We start from the raw sequence: 19,267 nt of genomic DNA on the forward strand, positions 1-19,267 counted from the left end.
GGCTAAGTCAGAAACACATACGCTGTAGATCAAAATAACTTTTCCAATAACTACTGCAGAAATAAAGCGATGAACTCCAAACAGTCTCTAAACAAAGACATTTCTGGACAATGAAATTAGACTAAAAGGAGAACTAAACGAGGACAAGTACACGCACCAACTGCACTCAAGTTAACACATTGGACGCTAATTAGGAAACAGCTGGTGAATAATTAAACATCCCCGAAAGCAAGTGTGCGGACGCGGATTCAGAACCAGAAGTGCCCGGTGCCCGTTAGCTTAGCTGCAACACTAGCCTAGCAGCCTGGCTCATCTTTGCCCGACAAGCTTTCAGCACCGGGGCTCACTGGATAGCAGCGCTCGGGAGTGAGAAAACACTGAGATTTTCAGCTAACGGGACTACTCCAGCTCAATAAATAAAGGTCGTGCCACCCTGTAGCAGAAATATTCAATATGCAGACTTTCCATGCAGCTACACCTTAAGTAGGCAAGATGGTAAGCTGTGGTTACAATGCTGAATGAAACAGCCGGACCTCGCCTAAGCTAATGTTAGCTGCACGTCTCCGGTCGTCAGGCGGTGCAGTGAGTGGAAGGCTACAGGCTGCTAGCAAAATAAATCTTTGAGCTCAAACGCCTTCTCTACCAGCTATACACGCACCTTTAACCGTTAAAGATAACTCCTGTAGCAGGTCCACAAACTGTGCAGCAGCAGCAGCAGCAGCAGCAACGCCTGGTCTCACTGAGTGCACTCCCAAAGAAAAACGGCGTCCTCCTGATCAGTTAACCTCCCCGGAGAGTAACAATCGGCTCGGTCCGGACGCTCTCCTTAATCTTGTGGTGCTGAATCTGAGGCTTACACGCTTCTGTCGGTGTGTCGGAAATGCCTCTCCTCCTCCCACGGTTGCTGCAAAATAATGACCCCCTCACAGCGCTCCTACCGCAACAACGATGCAGGCAGGTGCGGACGAAGATGCGCTAGTAACGGCGAGCTTTGCAAAATAGTGGCCCGTCTGCTCGTCTCCAGCATTGGCAAATCAGGAGCGGCTCTTTCTGTCGTTGACGCATGCGTACTCTTTAGAGTGAGCAGGATTTATTTATTTATTTATTTATTTATTTATTTAATTTGCCACATTATAGAAGTGAAGATCCATTCTCTCCGTGGATGGTGTTAAACTAATGCAGTAATTTAATACTCGGCTTTTATGCAGGAATATATGAAGAATCACAATAAAGAAGAACGTCATCAAAAAGTTTATTTCAGTAATTCAGTTCGAAAAGTGAAATTCAGGCATTATATAGATTCACTGCATGTTTTTCAAAAGTTGTTTTTTTGTTCATTTTGATGATTATGACATACATAACTGATGAAAACTGAAAGTTATTAGGTTCAAATTTGATATTTTGATATTTACAATGAGAGACGCTCATATGACACCACATCAGCAATGAATATGTTTTGTTTTTTTATCACAGAGAAAATTATCAGAGGTAATACAAAAAAAATTCCAGTTTGTATTTTTGTGTTTATTGTTTGCTCTCAAACAATCTTCCTGTTTAAAGCTCCTTATTGCACTGTTCTGTAACATAATGTAATCTCAATTTAGACATAATTTGTTACTTGTAAAATAAAATGTTGTCAGTTTTCTATTTCCTGTACTATTTTGTGCTGCACTAAATTGTTAATTAAAGCCCCCACCTCACCCACACATGATGCATCTGGAAAAAAAAAATCTTTCGGATGCTGCTCCATAAACATTTCAGATGGTGAAATGACAAGACTATGTCAAGTTAGGAGTATTATTTTTTTATTTACTGATATTTTAAAAGATCTTGGAGTTTCTTTGGCTTGTTAGGTGGAAATAATATCATTCCAGGTGCTTGGAAGCAAACATTTTATACTTCACAACAACAAGTCCAAATTATCCAGTTATTCCAGGCACTTAATTACAAATTCAGCAATGTGACAGCATCCATTAATTAGCAATAGTTTGTGCATTTCTCATCTGCTAGGGAAATTATGTGTGTTAACCTGATTGCACTGAATTTCATTAAAGTTTGAGCTGAGTCTTAGCTGAGTTGGAAGCAGTTGCAATCAAAGTCTAAATCATAATGCAAGATACCTGAGCGAATCAGGGCATTAACATCCTTTCAGGCTTGTGAAAAATGTTATCATTTCAGGCATTTTGATTTAACTTAATAGATTTATTTTCTGTTTGTGTACTGCCTCTGCTTGTTTTATCAATACGTATCATATACCAGGCTTGCTAGCTAACAGTTTTCTTTAGAGTTGTCCTTAGATGCATTCAAGCTTTACTTTCTGTGAACCTCTGAGCTGACACAGTTTGTAGAGAACAAAACCACCATGGGAATAAACCCATCTCTGAGTTTGACAAGTTGTCAGCTCACTCTATTGTGTGAGCTCACAAGCCAAAAACCTTGGGCAGTTAAAGACCATAAATATATATTTTTGTTTGTAGAGCTATGCACCAAGATTTCCTCTGAGATTTAAGGTGAGAAATGATGTTCATTCAGTGCGTATTTACTTTGATGTATGTCCACAAACCCCACACTCACCACAACAGAGTACAGTTCCTTTCCTAACTTTAAGCTATTCTATTCTTCAGGGACTGTCATCACCACATGTCCCTGCTCTGGCTTTTACTGCTCTTACAAAAAGAGGTCATCATTGGATCAATCTGCTGCACTCAAGAGCTCTACAAAAAAAAAAAAAAAAAAAAAAAAAAAGTGTTCAAATCTCAAAGCCCTCAAAATCCAACTCTTTATCCTCAAAGTGAAAGAATTAAGGACAGTAAAAGGGGACTAAGGTAACGTGTTTTTTAATTGACAACAGATCTTGATATCACATAACCAGACTGAGGTTTTGTTCGCTCCTGTCTGATGTTGTGCAAACATTATTCACATTTCCTGAATCATGAGGGGGCACTTCAGATGGCCTTGCAATCAAAAGCACAACTACTCCGGGCAGGAGAATCTTTTAGGCAAAAGCTCGTCTTCCAGCACTTCTGTTAAAAGCAAATCTGAAGTAATTTCAGGTTTCTCGGAGAAGACTGAGAGCACCTTACTGACTTGGAGAAACATAGCGCATAATAAATCAGTGTGTCTTTTGCTGCAGACAGTGAAAACTGTTGTCAAAGGTATCAGCAAGAACATAATGTCACTGTCTGCATGTAAAATAGAATGCAGAGATTTAGGATACATTTCCAATATATAGAAGCAAAACAGAATTGACGTCCATGTGCATACAGCTACTTAGAATATCTTCATAAAGTGGGACACATTACATATGCATTTTGCTCAGAGCAAGTATTTATTTTTGTCAATTTTGATGATTATACCAAACAACTATGATGACAGCTGGTGGAAACCTCAAATTCAGTTTTTTGGAAATGGCATAAGAAAGCTAAGAAAAAAAGGATAGAAATACTATGCTATGACCTTTGCAAAATAGGTAAGACTTTTGACTTGACAGTTGTCCAACAGACAGACACCATCCACAAGGAGGGTAGATAAAAGGTAATAGCTAAAGAAGCTGGTTGTTCACTTAGTGCTGTATTTAAGCATATTAATACAAAGTTGAGTGGAAGGAAAAACAGAGGTGAGCAATCAACTGGGATAACTGCAACCTTAGAATGATTGGCAGTAGCAGCAGAGGAAGTGAACAAAGCTGTTCAGTCAATGTCCAAATATAAAATTACATGAACAGCCACATTGTTCAGCTTGGCAATTCTCTTTTTGCAGTGGGTGGTGGTTGTTGAGTTTTGAACTGAACTTTTGAATGAGTTTGCCTTGCAAACTACAGGTAGGCTACAATTCTAACACAGTGCAGAAAATCAATGTTATCATTCACAATTCCTCCTTCTGATTGGCCTGGTTAAAATTTAACCAGAGAGAAATCCAGCATAATAAGAGAAAGCCAAGATGGAACACAGAGGGAGAGAAGAGTCAAGCTGAATGGTTTAGGGAGGCAATGGGCAGGCTACTGAAACACTTACTTTGCTCCTTTTAACAATGTCTGACCTCAGTGTCTTGAATTTTTTTAAATTGTAATCTTGTGTTCAAAAAATGTACATCAGAGGCTCGAGGTTTCCAGTTTGTTCATGTAAATGATAAGTCTTCTTCAGACTCCAAGGTTACTTAAGGAGCACCACAGGGTTCTGTGCTTGGACCAAATATTTATACAATATTCTTCCAACTGGTAAACGACGTCTCTAATCCTCAAACCACTCATCCAAGTTTATTGCAATTCACAGCATCCAAGACTTCTGCAGGGGGACGAGCATCAAAACATTAATTCACTCATGTCAAATAAAATTTACTAATTGCAGCTTTTTCTTTGCATGAGTGTCTCCAGGTTGAAGTAGATTACAGGCATGTTTTAAAGACAAAAACACCTGGACGACTCTAAATATTCTGCTCTGAGTAAGGAACCTACATGTTATGTTTGACCAGGATATGTAATTTAAATCTCATCTTAAGATTTTCTTCTCTTACCTTCAGAATATTGTCAAAATAGAAATAACCTGTTCAGGAGTGATGCTGTAAAACTAGTATTTGTTACTTCAAGGCAGGACTATTGTAATTGTTTATTATGAGGAAGTTCACAAAATCCAGTTAAGAGCCTTCAGCTTATTCAAAGTGCTGAAGCAAGAGTATGGGCTGAATGACTGGATTGAATTGAACTCTTTTTATTGGAAAGTGCCTTAAGATGACATGTGCAATATATTAGCGCAACGTAAATAAACTGAGTTGAATGGGGGGGGGGAAGCTATTTTAGAAGAAAAGGGATAATATGAATTGTGACAAAACATAAGTCTCAAAATGACTTTGATGTTATGAAGTGTATCAGATTGCTTTTCAGTCTTTGAACGCAAGAGGAAAATTGATTACATTTGAATCCTCACCACAATTTTCTAAGTAGCTGAAGTCATGAATTAAATACTATTCATGATTTAAAAACGGAGATGAAATTAATCTTTCAGACAACTGCCAGGAATGATTTATTATTACCGTGTGTAAATTACGTTATGTCTCCTCCTCTTTCTTCCTTATCAGCTGGATTTTCACATGAAGGAATCTGTCCCATTTGCCAAATTTAGTCCACCTAAACATTAAATTAGCATATTAGCCCCTATTACCTAAGGTTGTTGCAGTTTGTTTTAGTCACAGGCAGATTAACTGCATAAGCTAATGCATAATGGTATAAACTAATTGCATAAACTTCCTTCATTTTGGCTTTGTTGTTATTTTCTTAATTGAAGAAACCATCTTTTATAATTACTAAGGATTTTGGAGTCATTTTACTGAAAATGTTCAGAGGTTTCCATTAGCTAAAAGCTAATGTTCCAAAACTCCACTAGATTTTTATGCAGAATGGGTTGAGCTGTTTGGCTGGTGTTGTAATGCCAATAAAAAGCATTACAACAATATGTCAGAGAAATACCATATATTTATCAACATATAAAGAGTATATTTGCCTATATCTGTCCAAATATTCATATTTAAGGGTCTAACAGATGTCCTAATTTTTTATTTTATCTTTCTTTTTTTTTTTTACTTACACTAGCAATCTAATGAAGCCCTTAAAGTCCATGTATGTTTATGCTTCAGTGAAAAAAAGTTATGTTTGTAAAATGTAGTTTGGAATATTATAGATCCAGAGAGGAGGTGGCATGTTTGTGTTCAGGATGCCCTCTCTGCATCACCCTGCAGGATGTGCAGCTGGCTTTGTGAACCCCCAGGGTTGTTAGGAGTGTGCGGACTAGATAAGCTTGGGGTGCATTTCCCAGAGAGGCACACCTTACAAAAGGATTTACTGTGACAGTATTATAACAGCATCTGCCTGTTAGTTTGTCTCTGTGCTTATAAATTGGAGGCTTTCATCCCAAATCTCAACATTCTAAATGATTGCCATCTGTTTGGGTTCATATAAGGACTCAAAAGATATTCATTTTATGCTATGTGCGTGCTCAGGAAGTAGAACTAAAGGATTTAATGGGTGTACAAAGCTAAAGTGATGTGTCTAAGATCAACCTGCACTCATGGACCATGTTTTATCTCCAGAACAAATTAGCTTGAAGGTGGCTCTTTTAAAAGATCTCTAACGACACACAAGAGGGGTACCTTGCTTATATAAGCATTTCTGCCTCCAGCTTCAGTGCAGTCTGCAAGATTTTTTTTCAGCATATTATTCCAACAAGTCTATCAAGTCATGATAAGCTGCAGGAACATCCCTTCATTAGAACATTTTGGACATGAAAGTAAATACCGATCGGTAACTGTCAGCATGTACAACTGGATGATATTAATCAACATACATACAATGTCATTTATAAATCATGGTTGGTATTGTATTGTTTCACCATATTGTAGAACAATATGATGTCTAGAAATAACTAAACACTTGTCGCAAATGTGTGGTATTAAGATGGTAATCGAAAAAAGAAGAACATAATGTGTCACATGCTGTATTTTTTTTTCTTTTCGTCCCTGTAAAATAAAGGAACGGAGTGGGAACATAAATTTAAGAAATTGCTTTTTTAACTTTTGTTCTCAACAACAAAGGCACAAAAAGCTTGACAGAAAGCATTAAACTTGACTAAAGCTCATCTATCATGAAGTACTTGCTGTTTCGCAGATTACTGTCAAAACAATCAAAAATATAAACAACCACAAAGCTCTGAACAAATACTCCTACCTTTTTCTAGTCAGTTCTACAGGGAGGTCTCATTCTGATTAACAGGGATTAACAAATCTCCAGAACTGCTGACTGGAGACAAACTCTACTTTCCTCAGAAGTATATATTGTCGCACTGTAACCATGTGAGAACAATAAATGACTTCTGAGGGCAATCCATTTTGTTCCATGCGATTGTGAAAGCTGTTTCGGTAAAGAGTGCAGAGCAGGAGCAAAATTGAAAACCTAAGTCCCTCAATCTTCATGTCCTTATTTAGAGAGGCTTAAAAAAGAAGCAGTACATTTCCTTTATGATACTACAGAGAAGATGTTAAACCTTCTGTTTTTCAGCTTTCATCAGTGAAAGTGGAGAGATTTTTCAGAGAGATAAATTCCCCTCTTTAATGTTTCTTCCTCTCAAGTCAACAGCATATTTTTGCACAAACACTGACAGATTAGTCAGCCCTGAATAGTAAACTCTTGATCAATATCTCGATGAAAGAAGTCTTTGAAGTAGCACCAGAGAATCAGGAAGCTGTAGGGTAAGTTTTGTTTTTTTCCCCCTTTCCCACTTTTATAAAAATAAATAAATAAATAAAACGTGTTCTCCAACTAAGGTCAGGAAATGGTGATGAGGAATATGTGAGAAGATGAAAAATTCCTGAAAAATGTCACTTGATTAACAAAAATGTAGTTTTTTAATGTCACAAATATTCAAAGAATAAATTCCCTTTCTGTTGCCTGGAAAACACTGATGAAGTAACGTCTTCCTTTAGAGGTCAAAGATCAAACTACTAGTTGGAAGGAGGTAGTACCTGTCACAATAGCAGCAGGGGGGAGTTGCTTAAGAAATCCCTGTGGCTCATGGCTCAGCCATGTATTTCCAACAGCTAGAGTTGTACACCATGTTAACCAACTGGTGTACTGGCTGATAGTGGCGGCCGGTCAAAGCAGAATGGGAGGCAGGTTGCTGAGTTAGAAGGCTCCTCTCTGGTGAACCAGTTCCCAGCCGCCGCCGTCTTTCTGCCGTTGCGGTATGCATGCGCGATTGCTTAAGAGTCAACGGCACAGTGCAAATGACCGCCCACTGTCGCTTCCTGCTCATCGCAACTTACTAGTTCAGTGCATTCTGCTCAGTTTCATTGGACGACACTTTTCAACAAGTCTGAATATTAAGCTGAACCCGACGCCCAGTTTGAAAGATTGAAGTTGTGACTGCATGATTGGGATTGAATTGAAAAACAGGTCAGCGGTAGATTGATCAATTTGTAGCAATATTGTGGATGAAACGTGGCTCCAGAAGAAAGATGGAAAACAGAAATAAATCGGAAAGAATAAATTATGACTCATCACGATCAAAATGTGAAGATTTTCTTCTAATCGTGTCAATTGTGTCACCTATTTCAAATTTGAAAGTATTTGAGTTTTTTTGAAAATCAGACTGATTATGAGTCTTCGCTTATCAAGTTCAAAGATAAGCTTTAAATACAGTATTGTATTTATAGATTCTGTATTTGTCTATACAGTATCAATAAATACAATACTGTATTTATCGTAGTTTGAGGTTTCGCATTGAGCATGAGTGGTCAAGTGCTCTTGGCAGCACCCTGCTGGGCTTTGGGGAGGCTCTGAAGCAGCAGCTTAGTTTTCTTCTGCCCTAGACTGGCTGTAGTTTAAGCACAAGGACTTGGTATGCTGGTATCCAAGACAGGACAAACTCAAATCTGAAACTAAGGCTGAGAAAGTCTTTAGCACAAACTTTACATCAACAAATGCAAAATGTGAAAACCAGAAATGTCATCTAAAAAGCAATAAGGCGCATATATATTCATACACATTTATTATTTAATTCACAAAATTACTTTAATTCAAATAAATGCACTCAATATCCAGTTTGAAAGTCTCTGACAGAGTATGAAACTCCCTTCTCCTGAGGAAGTTGATTTCATCACATACCCATCTACACCTCCTACACTCTTCTACTCGTTCTCGATGTGGGCTCTGGGTGCAAAATCTGCACTGCAGATGCATCTAAGTGATGCCGAGGAGCAACAATATGGCTGAGTGCTTAAGCTCGTCATTGATTTCTTTTCCTCACCACGGTAAGCATAGCGTCTTATTTTCTATACCAGAGCAAACCCCATCAGTCACTGAGTTCCTTCTGTTCTTAGAATGAAATAAAAACTAGACTTAAAGTTTATAGCTATATTTTTTTTTTTTGCCACATCAAGATATGTATGACAAATTCAGAGTTGGCATTGGAAAACTAATGTTGGCAAATGAACATGCATAATATGGTGCACATTGTTCTGGTTTAGCAAAGCAATTAGTATTCACACCGCTGGGATTTTCTTAAGTTTCAGGGACAAACCTCTTTGTATTTTATTACGATTTTAAATGATAGACATTATAGACCAACACAAATCCCCCTATTCAGCTACGCTTTGTTTTCCACGTATTTGAGCTCAGGTCACGGAAATAACAGGTCCTGAAGGGAAACAAAGACATCCCTTTCCCCAGCGACACTCTCCAGATGAATCGAGGAGATCCCAAGGCGTTCCTAGACCACAGTGTCATGATGGTAACCAAGACTCTTTAGCAGCGATCTTCAGCAATCATGAAGATCAGACGAATGATTATAAAAGGTTTATTTAGAGAGACAAACAAATGATGAAGCAACCGAGGCTTCAGGGATTTTTGATCACACTGAGGCATGAGACGAGTTGTTAATATTCAACATACACAATTAAATAAACTGCAAATATCCTGTAGTTCCAGGAAGAGGAGTCAAACTCAGAAGGAGGTAAGTTGGTATCTAGGGCTGAATTTGGCAGGGAGTAGGTTACCATTACTTGTGTTGGTGTTTGTCTTTCATTTGCTCCAGGATGAAGAGATCACTGACTGAGTGTTGGAGGGCAGACAGGCAAAAGTGATAATTATTCTGTACAAATGCAATATTTTCAGTTGGTAGTTGTAGTATGGTTTTAGTACATGAATAATGAAGGCTAGTAAAATGGCTAATTTACAAGAGTTAAATTAGCTTTTGCATGTCTTGGATTCATGCTTGATCTAAGACATGGAGAGATATTGATGCTACTCCATATTGTGGATGGAATCATTGTTAGGGTGTGGACTCTTAGAAGGATCCTAAACAGAATGGAAACACACAGAAAGAAAAATCAGTCCGATCCTCCAGATGTGGCTGCCTTCCTAATTGAATGGTTAGAGCAGGGGTGGGCCATCCTGGTCCTCGAGGACCGGTGTCCTGCAACTCTTAGATGTCTCTATGGTCCAACACACTTGAATCCAACAGCTGAATCACCTCCTAAGTGCAGTCAGGTTCTCAAGAGTCCTGCTACCGACCTCATTATTTGACTCAGGTGTGTTGAAGCAGAGATGCATCTAAAAGTTGCAGGAGACCGGCCCTCGAGGACCAGGATTGCCCACCCCTGGGCTAAAGAGTTATGGGGGGCTTTTGTTTCACCAATTTCAATGTGTTCAACATGGATATTTTTTGACTGAGAGTACAATAAGACATTTATTAAAATGTATTAACTCCTGTGGTGTGGAACAAAAGCAAATGAAGAGGCTGATGTGACACATTTATGTAAATCCTGGACCCAATTCCACGCGGCATGTAGATTTCTACAGCATGGTTTCAGCAATCGCAACAAAAGGGCTATTCAACGTCCTGACATCTAGTCAGAATTTCATGTTCAAATATTAGAAGTATATGTAGCAAGGAAACAATGAGGGGCTCTGTTTTCTTTATACCCACTTTAACCTTCACACCTTACAAAAAATATAAAGACACATACGCATTGTTGTTCAGAAGAAGGACATTTGCTGTGTTTTATTATTATGGGTTAATTTGTGGTGGACCAGATTTTCAGCTTGGACAGTTTGATTTATTGTGGCTGTCCAATAAGAGGCCAGTGGTTCACCTACTGTTGCTAAAACAATGGCAATTTTCCTCGAAAGCAAACTGTTGTACATCATTGCTGCCAGGATATCCAGTTGTGTGAATCAGGATCGCCCCATTGTTTATCACTGGCAAAGACAAATGGCAGAGTCTGTTCCGTTTCAGGTTTATAGATGAGGGGTGGAGTACATATGTGAAAAAAAGAGTCATAACACACATATCTTTATGTACAATTCATGTGGAAAGCAAAACATTTGATTCATTTGATTGTATGACTGATGTTGGTCTCTTCTAACTTGATCGTTTAAGCCAATTGTGTCAAATTTGCTGAATGAGCTTAGTGGAGGATGGAGTGCTCCGCTGCAGTCAGTGAGCACTGACTCATGATGGCTGTTTACATCATAGCAACAATTGCTGCATCTTTACTGCAAAGTAAATTGGATTTGGAGTTCTTTCTCTTGCATTGCAAAACTTCTGAGCAGGATGGATATCGATGTGATTTATTTTCATTTTCAACTGACTGACAGATGTGAAACTGTTTCATTTTACTGACCAACATTTAGATGCAGAGTCATATTCAATAAATTTGTGAAAAGCTAATTTATTGCAGCAACTCAATAAAGTGATGTTTTGCCTTAGATTTTGTTAATTATCATGCTTGCGTCTGCCATGAATGCTCAAGCTAGTTAGCATGGCCACTGACGATGGCGGATAAACAGTTTTTCCTGTAATGGTACGTCATTACTCCACCATTAGCATGTTGAGCTGTGTGTAAACAAGTGGTATTGACGGCATTAAGACCTTCCTCCTGACTCTGATTTGTTGTCTTTGACCAGGAATGGAGCATTTCTGAACTTCACAATATTAATATTTGGGGGAGGTGGAGGAGGCTGATTTTTTTGTCTCATAAAATGCTGTCACAACATATTTTATTTATAAATGTTACTCCCTGCAGATTTAAAGTTCAAAATTCTGCATGTTGTACTGCACAGAAAGTGGGATATTTGACCCCATATACTGACATGAGCGGTGCTAATGCACAATAGCTTCCGACAACTTGGATAAAGACTAAGGATTTTTAAAATACCCTGATTTTGGTTGTTTTTACCACAGATGTTTTTTTGAGTTAATATGTATTTATTTTTCCTCTCTTAATAAGTGTTTAAGTTTTAACGAAAAATTATTTCTTCCTTACCTTTGTTTTCCTTTTCACAATTAAGAACATGTTTCATAAGCAGATCTATTGTTAAAGTGCAAAACCTTGTCTGTTTATTGTTCATGTCCACTTATATCAAGAGATAAAGGTTTGGTGTTGCCTTTAGTCAACAACAACAAAAAAATCGTTTTTAAAGCTTGTGTCCAAACAGTATTGTAAAACAGAATCCCATCATATTTACTTGAAGCAAAAATGGGCCAATTCCATTTCAACATTGTCACATATTTTTTGGTGCTTGACATCAGCGAGTAAGTGTTAGCACAAAACATCACTCTAAGCCCAACGAACCCATTGGATGAATGCAAGCAGCTCAGCGCAGAAGCGAAACCTGTTTGATGATGTGTTTGCTTTCATCTGTGGGGGGAAAAGAATGATTTGAAGGTGCATATTGCGATGCACATCAAGGGTAATTCAGAAGTACTATATTATTTCTGGCTGAAAATGGGTAATTCTGTATACCTCCATACAGTCTGCACCACGGCAATTGCTATATAGGATGGAAATCAGTTCAATGCTGCAATGACTGAGATGAAAGGAAAACATGATTTCACGAAGATAAAAGTATGTTGCAGAGGTGAATACAGAACCAGGATCCTTCCCAAGACATTTATTCAAATATAAACACGAATACACACATTACTGAAACCCAATAAACTACATTCAGCAAGGGAAAATACAAAAATCCAGAGTTCAAAAATGAAAAATTCTAAAAAAAGGGCAAGCAAACTTCCTCCACTCGTGAGCATTGTTTGTTTATTTGTTTAGTTAGACGACAATAATGAGCGGTGAAATCATGTAGAAGTAAATCTACTGAACAAAGTCAGGAAGGGCAGAAAGATCACCTCTTCTTTTTACATCTGAAGGGTTTATTTCATACATTTCATACAGTCATTAAAAGACTTTAATCTGGAACTGAGAACTACCAGCAACGTCTTCATACCAAGTGACATCCGAGAGTCTTCATTTCTGTGTAGACTGTTTACAAACTAAGAAGAGTTCAGAGTTTTCAAATAAACTGTGTGTGCAATTTGAAATTGCTGCCTGAGTTTTTTTTTCTTTTTCTTTCTTCCACATTACATCTGTCTTCACAACAGCCTGTAATTCTGCTTAAGTCATTTCTCTTAGGTCGCCGCTGTTCTTCCTTGCAGTTTCTTCTCAGAAGCTGCACATGGCAGCAGGTGAGACCGAAGCAGATTTAATGACCAATCTGTTGTTTCTGGAACCACCTTGTGTTACTCTCAAGAAAAAAAAGACACCAAAGAACAGTGTATAAACTGTACTTATAAACTGTTAGCGGTGATGTGATATGCTATAGATGCCAATCAGTACTTTACACATTTGACTGAAATACATTAATGTCACAGTCACCATTGTGAGATTGGTCATTTATACAAATTCTGTTTTCTGTTTAGGCTAACAGTGACCAGAAATTATTTAAGATTGCTTCTTTAATAACAGTCTGCTCAGAGATAAAGTTTACCATGTTTTAGATATTTGTGCATGGTGCATTTCTTTTAAAAAGTGTTTTTCCTCAGCACTTCTCAGAGCTGTTTTTTGGCTGAACAAGATATCCTAAGCAACACGTACCCTGAATCCATTACCTTTGTATGTGTTTTTTATTTTATTTTATGTAAATCGAGAAGTTCTAAACTTCTCTGTGCTCGCAAAAGTGTCATATTTTTAGCCAGGTAAGGCATGCCTTTTTTTTTTGTCTCAAGAAACTGTTTTTCCTTTACATAATGCCACTCAAATATATTATTGAAAACTGGAAAGGAGGTGGAAAGATGTGTGTTCAATGTCCAGCTAAAAAAAAGAAAAAAGTAATGGAGTATGCATGGTATATTTCTCAGTCATCAGAAGCCTTTCAACACCTTAGCAAGACAATCCACTCAACTTCTCAATTATTTACTGCTCATACTCTTAACCATACAAAATAACAGAACTGTGGACAAAGACCAATGGGAAAGAGAGCTTAGTGTTTCATCAATAAAATTAGAAAACTATGACATATTTTTTCTGGTTTCCAATTGATATCTGCTCCTTCCTGCCTTACAACGTTAAAGCCTTCTGTCAGATAAACACCAACTGCTAATGCAACTTACCTGCAGTAAAATTAACAAGATAAAAACATCAGAAAATACTGTCGTCTACAAAAAAACAAAAGCGTCAATTCACAAGGCTGAGCACATTTTTTCTCTAATGTTTTTCTGAAAATCTAATTTCACAATTGTAAACTCCCCACAGGGAGCTCATTCTCTGTCTTTTGTGTGATTTAGCAGGCAGGCAGTTGCCTCTTACGTCACTCACTATCAAATTAGGAAGAGAAACGAGCATCGTTTGAAATCTTCTAAAAATTGCTTGAGATTTAAACTGACTGCAACATCAATATTTGCTTTTTTTTTAGCTCACTCTTCACCTAATGAAGTCTAACCATTTAATTTGCAGAAGAAATCCCTGAATACTCAAAGAAGAAAAAAAAAAACCTCTAAGAGCACAGAGTAATTTTCCGTTATTATTGAATGCCACCTTGTCCTGTTGTTATGGTGATGTTGTCACCATGTGTGCAGGTTGGAGACATTCGAAGCCAACAGGATCTTTTCACTGCTTCAAAATGTGTATATGGTTTGAGATATATATATACATATTTCATATATTTGCATACAGAATAAAGTCAAAATTCAAATACTGGCAAACTTCGTTAGAAGGATGAGTTTAAATAGCACAACAATACATTGTAGCTCTTTATTGTCTTCTTATTATGCCAAGGTCAAAGAAGCTGATGTTTTTGCCATTAAGGGCAGTATTAGAGCCTTATGGTGAAAACATCACAAAAACATTAATGACAAATATGTGATGAATTGAAACGAAAACATGTCACTACAAACATTGAACCTATTCTGCAGTGTTAATCTTTCAAGACAAGCAAAGTACAAAGTATTGCTTTTCTTGATTCTTGTTTTGCTCTCTTTCTTTGTAGTTTGTTTCACTATTAATAAACTCAATTTAACATTTGAACAGCTTAAGTAAAACATTCATAATTACCTGCTGGACAAGCAGCATGTTCAATATCCACTCTCCATTGAAAAATGAAAAAAGGTGTCAGGAAGAGGCACACATCTGAGTAACAAAAGCAGTCAAGGAGAAATGATTTCTCGAATGCGCTGCCATGCTCTGCTTTTGTTACTGCTAGGTTGCTCTGTTGGTTTATCTGAGCTGGAGTTAATAACTGTAACAAAGCTTTTCCAAAACAATGAAAGCCTTAGTCTTCAATTAATTAGGGCTACTGAGACGTACTGGATAATGAGTGTAGCCAAAATGTTGGTAAAAACCAAAGTAAATCTATATTGTACTGATATCAGTGGAGATGGTTTGCACATGCTGATTTTGTAATATCTACTGTGGAATAAAGAAATAGTTTTTAATACCTTTACTTCATAAAGCATGGCAAGGTCTATACCTTGCCATGTATAGTGGAAGACCAGACAGTGGAAGACCACTGAAATAAGTTATGAGCCAAAATATTGCACAAAATTTGTCAAAAGTTATAAGCGGCAGAATCGTTTTAGGCATATCGTAGTATTTTATGCACCGTCTGTTTATAATCACGCGACATTTATATAAATATTCTAAAAGCGAAAATTAAAGATGCGACAATGAAAATGTGGCACACTTTTGTTTTGGAGTGTCTGATTTAAAATCACTTCGGTCCCTGGGATATTAGCCTAATAAATTTAAGCGGATTTCAGAGGAGTTGGAGAAGATTGGATAAATCCTCTTGCAGAGTCTTCTATCTGCCTGAGAGTGAAATTACTTCACCATTAGCATGAGCCTCACTCCTAATCCTCTTGCTCATTTGCTTTTTGAATTAGGTCTAGTGGTGTATTTCTGATCGGAAAATTTCTCTTGGTGAAGTATTAACCCAGAAAAAAAAAGGTTGCCTGCGAAAAGATACCCTTTGAATTTCATCAATATCAATTAGGTTGGAACAACTTTCCTTCAGCGTCTCTGAAGTGTCTATCGGCTTTCTGGGTGTTTGATTTCTTTCCGCACACTCACAGTTATCTATCAACCCAGAGAATGGGAAATATGATAATGCAGGGAAATGTTTCATGTGAGAAAATGTGTGCAGATGCACTTACTGCAACACTGCCAATAACTCAGCGCAACAGTCAAGGGGACACATTTAACAATGACGGTGTTGCAGTGATGCATGCGGAATGTGATCAGAGAAGCATCTGCATATCAGTGAGGATTCAGAAGCATCCCCACAGTCTGTCTCTCACACACACACACACACCAGTGTTTTCATTAGTGCTTGATAACAGCTATATGCTTTCAAAATTGATGCAGAAATCTAATTGTAAAATGCTTTTAGACCTATATACAGAGATCAACTTAAAAGGAGCAGAACATTTTAAAATGAAGTTTGTTTGACAAATGAATGATTGTATGTACAAGTTCTTTTCTATTCAGTTCAGTTTATGTATAGAGTGCCTATTCACAACAAATGAATGAAACTCATAGCTTTAAAAGTGCTTGAGTGGTCAGCATAAAAAGTTACCGGAAACCTCATGAAAACAAACAGGAATTTTGAGCTTTAACATGAAAAGCTCATAAAGTCTCATAAGACGTATGAGTGCATATACTATATTTGTTCAGTACAGAAGAACCTAAAAGACATAAGATATCAAGAAAGAAAGCACACGTAGGTGTACAATGTATATAATGCAACTTAGCTTTAATCAAATATTTTAAAAGATGGATTGTTTTTAGTCTGTTCCAAGTGATTGAAATCACAAACAATAGAACATTTTGACTGTTGGAAAAAAGAAAAAAAAAAAATCTAAACTATCAAATCCAAGATATAATTTCAACCTTCAGTTGCTGTAAGACATTATGTGTCTGGTAGAGAAAGTCATTTTGTCTAGTTAAGTCACTGATTTTGCTGTATTTGCTTCCGCCTGCAATATATCTGAATAAGTATTAATAATATTGCTGGTTATGTAAAATTTGACCCTGAGATGTACAGAAAACATTCATGTTTACTGTCTATTCTGACGACTTCAAACTGTGAAATTTACCTTGTAAAGAAACTGCTAAAGGAAAAGTGACGCACTAAAAGTTAATTCAGTAGAACTAGCTCTAGCTCTAATGTTGGTTACTGTTCTCTGATTAGCTCTTCAGGCTCCACGCATGCTTAAGGGCTACATTAAAAAAAATAAATATCATCACATAAAAATCACTAGAGTATGACTTTTCCAGTGGAAGCCTCCTTGGGCTTGTGTTGATGACTGAAGCTTCAAATCTAAAAAGGTTGCCGCTATCTGGTGAACTATTTTGCTCAGAGGGAGTTTGTGTGCTTCGTATGCTCTCCCAGTCAGAGTAAGCTTGTTTTTTCTTTCTTTTTTTTTTTTCTGTGTGCTTATTTTCTTCCTACAATTCAAAAGTATGCATGCTATGTGAATTGATGCAAAAAAAAAAAAAAAAAAGCCATTTGTTGTAAGAGTGTATTTAGCTCCCAATTTGAGTTATTTTGAATAACTGGGTCAAATATGAACAGATTGAGACATAGGGCTGGTTTAACAAAAAAGGATTTGATTATGGGATTGACCCAACATACTGGGTCACATTTTCAACCCAAAAATGGGTCAAAGTGAGTAGTTAAGGTTACCAAATGAGCGGGTTCACAAACTACTGAAGTAAAAACCAAAGCAATTAGTGAATTAGCTGCTTCTAGTGTGAACCACTGACATTAACATTCTTACACAGGACGATTTTACAGTATTTCCATTTATTTCTTTAAGTGGAAGTGACATATAAGAATCAACCATAATTCTGCATTATGGTTGTTGCATAATGCAGCATTAAATGCAATGCAGAAAGCAATTCATCCGTATTCAGTTCAGCATATATTACAGAAAGGGAAAATATCTGTTATACAATAAAAAATAAATTAAATTAAATAATTACAATATTAACCTTTGCAATATATAAGCTAAACATCAAGAACTGATTAAAAATAAAACCAACATTGGATTATTTATGTCATTTGCTTTTAAATTGTATCTCTAATAACGCAGATCTACTGCTCAAGCCTAAGACAGTGTATAATAGTGTACCGGTAAGCTACAATATTATAAAATATGATCGATTATTATAAAATTTATTTGTACCATTAGAATCTTTATATTCTATAACTTGGTGTGCAACTACTCAACACCGCCACAAGGTGGCAGACTATAAACGCAAACATCACAAGTGCTTTGCACAAGTATTGAATTTCACCTTCTAGTTGGTTGTGGGTTGGACATATTAAATTTAATATTGAATATCATTAATATTCCAATCATTGATAAATTCTAAATATAATTATGGGACTGAATCTATTATCATAGCAACACTAACAGAAAGCAATTGCAAATATTTTCTTCAATGTAAATCCTTTTACCAAAATCTAAATCAAGATTATGTCAAAAAGGTAGGTCAGATGTGGCTTTAATAAGGTGTACTAAAAAGCTTAGCATTGTGTAATCCACAATGCTAAGCACAATTTCATACACAGAGTTTAAATCTATGTTGTCTCAGTTTCTTAATATAATAAGAATACGTGAGATCAGTTGCAGTTTTTGCCATTTGTCTTTCTCACATGGTGGCCACAAGGCAGAAAAAAAGTCCAAAAACAGTTCAAGAAGCTTCATTTCTGTCTTTGAAAACATAAGAAGGAACGTTTTTGATGCTGGCATTAGGGCCATCTCAAATTGAGAGACAGAAAAACCAACATATAGAGATGTGAAAACAACATATAGAGATGTGAAACCTGTACAAAATTATTCTACAAGTTTAAAAGTCACTCTTTTACATTAGAGTGGATGGGGAGTGGATGTAATCTTTGTGTACCATGGGACAGCAAAGACAGCATTTGCCCAGTTATCTACTTACGCAAGAAACGTGACTGTATAAGGTAATACATATATATGTCAGAGTACATTTTACATAAGATAGTACGATACAATGCTGAAATGTATCTATTATAAATGCAGTTATGAAACTGTCAGAAACATTCTTCTAAAACAGGGAATGTAACCTTGAATTTGCATTACAACTCACTGTCCCAGTTATGATGGCCCATCTATCATTAAGAGCATTGGAAAATATCATTACCTTCATCATCTAAATCAGAGGAGCACAAGTCAAGTCCTTGAGAGCTATACCAGCCTGCAACTCGCTTGTCCAACATACCTGAATCAAATGGCTCATCAGCATCTTATGTCCCTGGCTGTGAATTTGATTGTGGATCAGTGGTTCTTAACATTTTTTGAGGTACCAAACCCACCAGTTTCATATGCGCATTTACTGAACCCTTCCGTAGTTATTTATTTTTTCAAATTCAAGACATTGGGGTGACCTAACTAGACTCTAGTTGGGTCACCCCAAT

At 36.9% G+C, this 19,267-nt stretch overlaps 1 protein-coding gene across 4 annotated transcripts in view; it reads right to left on the reverse strand.

The window, feature by feature from the left end:
- LOC103137937 (catenin alpha-2-like) overlaps nt 1–19,267 on the reverse strand; it is an 84,839-nt gene that overhangs the window by 32,924 nt on the left and 32,648 nt on the right. Inside the window, exon 1 of one of the 4 annotated variants that reach the window (XM_016671403.1) lies at nt 858–1,031. The exons of 1 other annotated variant lie outside the window; for it this stretch is intronic. The gene's annotated coding sequence lies outside the window, so the exon portion shown is untranslated. Of the gene's footprint in view, nt 1–658; nt 1,032–19,267 lie in introns of those variants that run through there. 2 more of the 4 variants (XM_016671402.1, XM_007551952.2) reach the window with 2 other exon arrangements.

This window comes from Poecilia formosa, unplaced genomic scaffold (assembly GCF_000485575.1).
Source record: "Poecilia formosa unplaced genomic scaffold, Poecilia_formosa-5.1.2 Scaffold44, whole genome shotgun sequence".
Taxonomy (NCBI): domain Eukaryota; kingdom Metazoa; phylum Chordata; class Actinopteri; order Cyprinodontiformes; family Poeciliidae; genus Poecilia; species Poecilia formosa.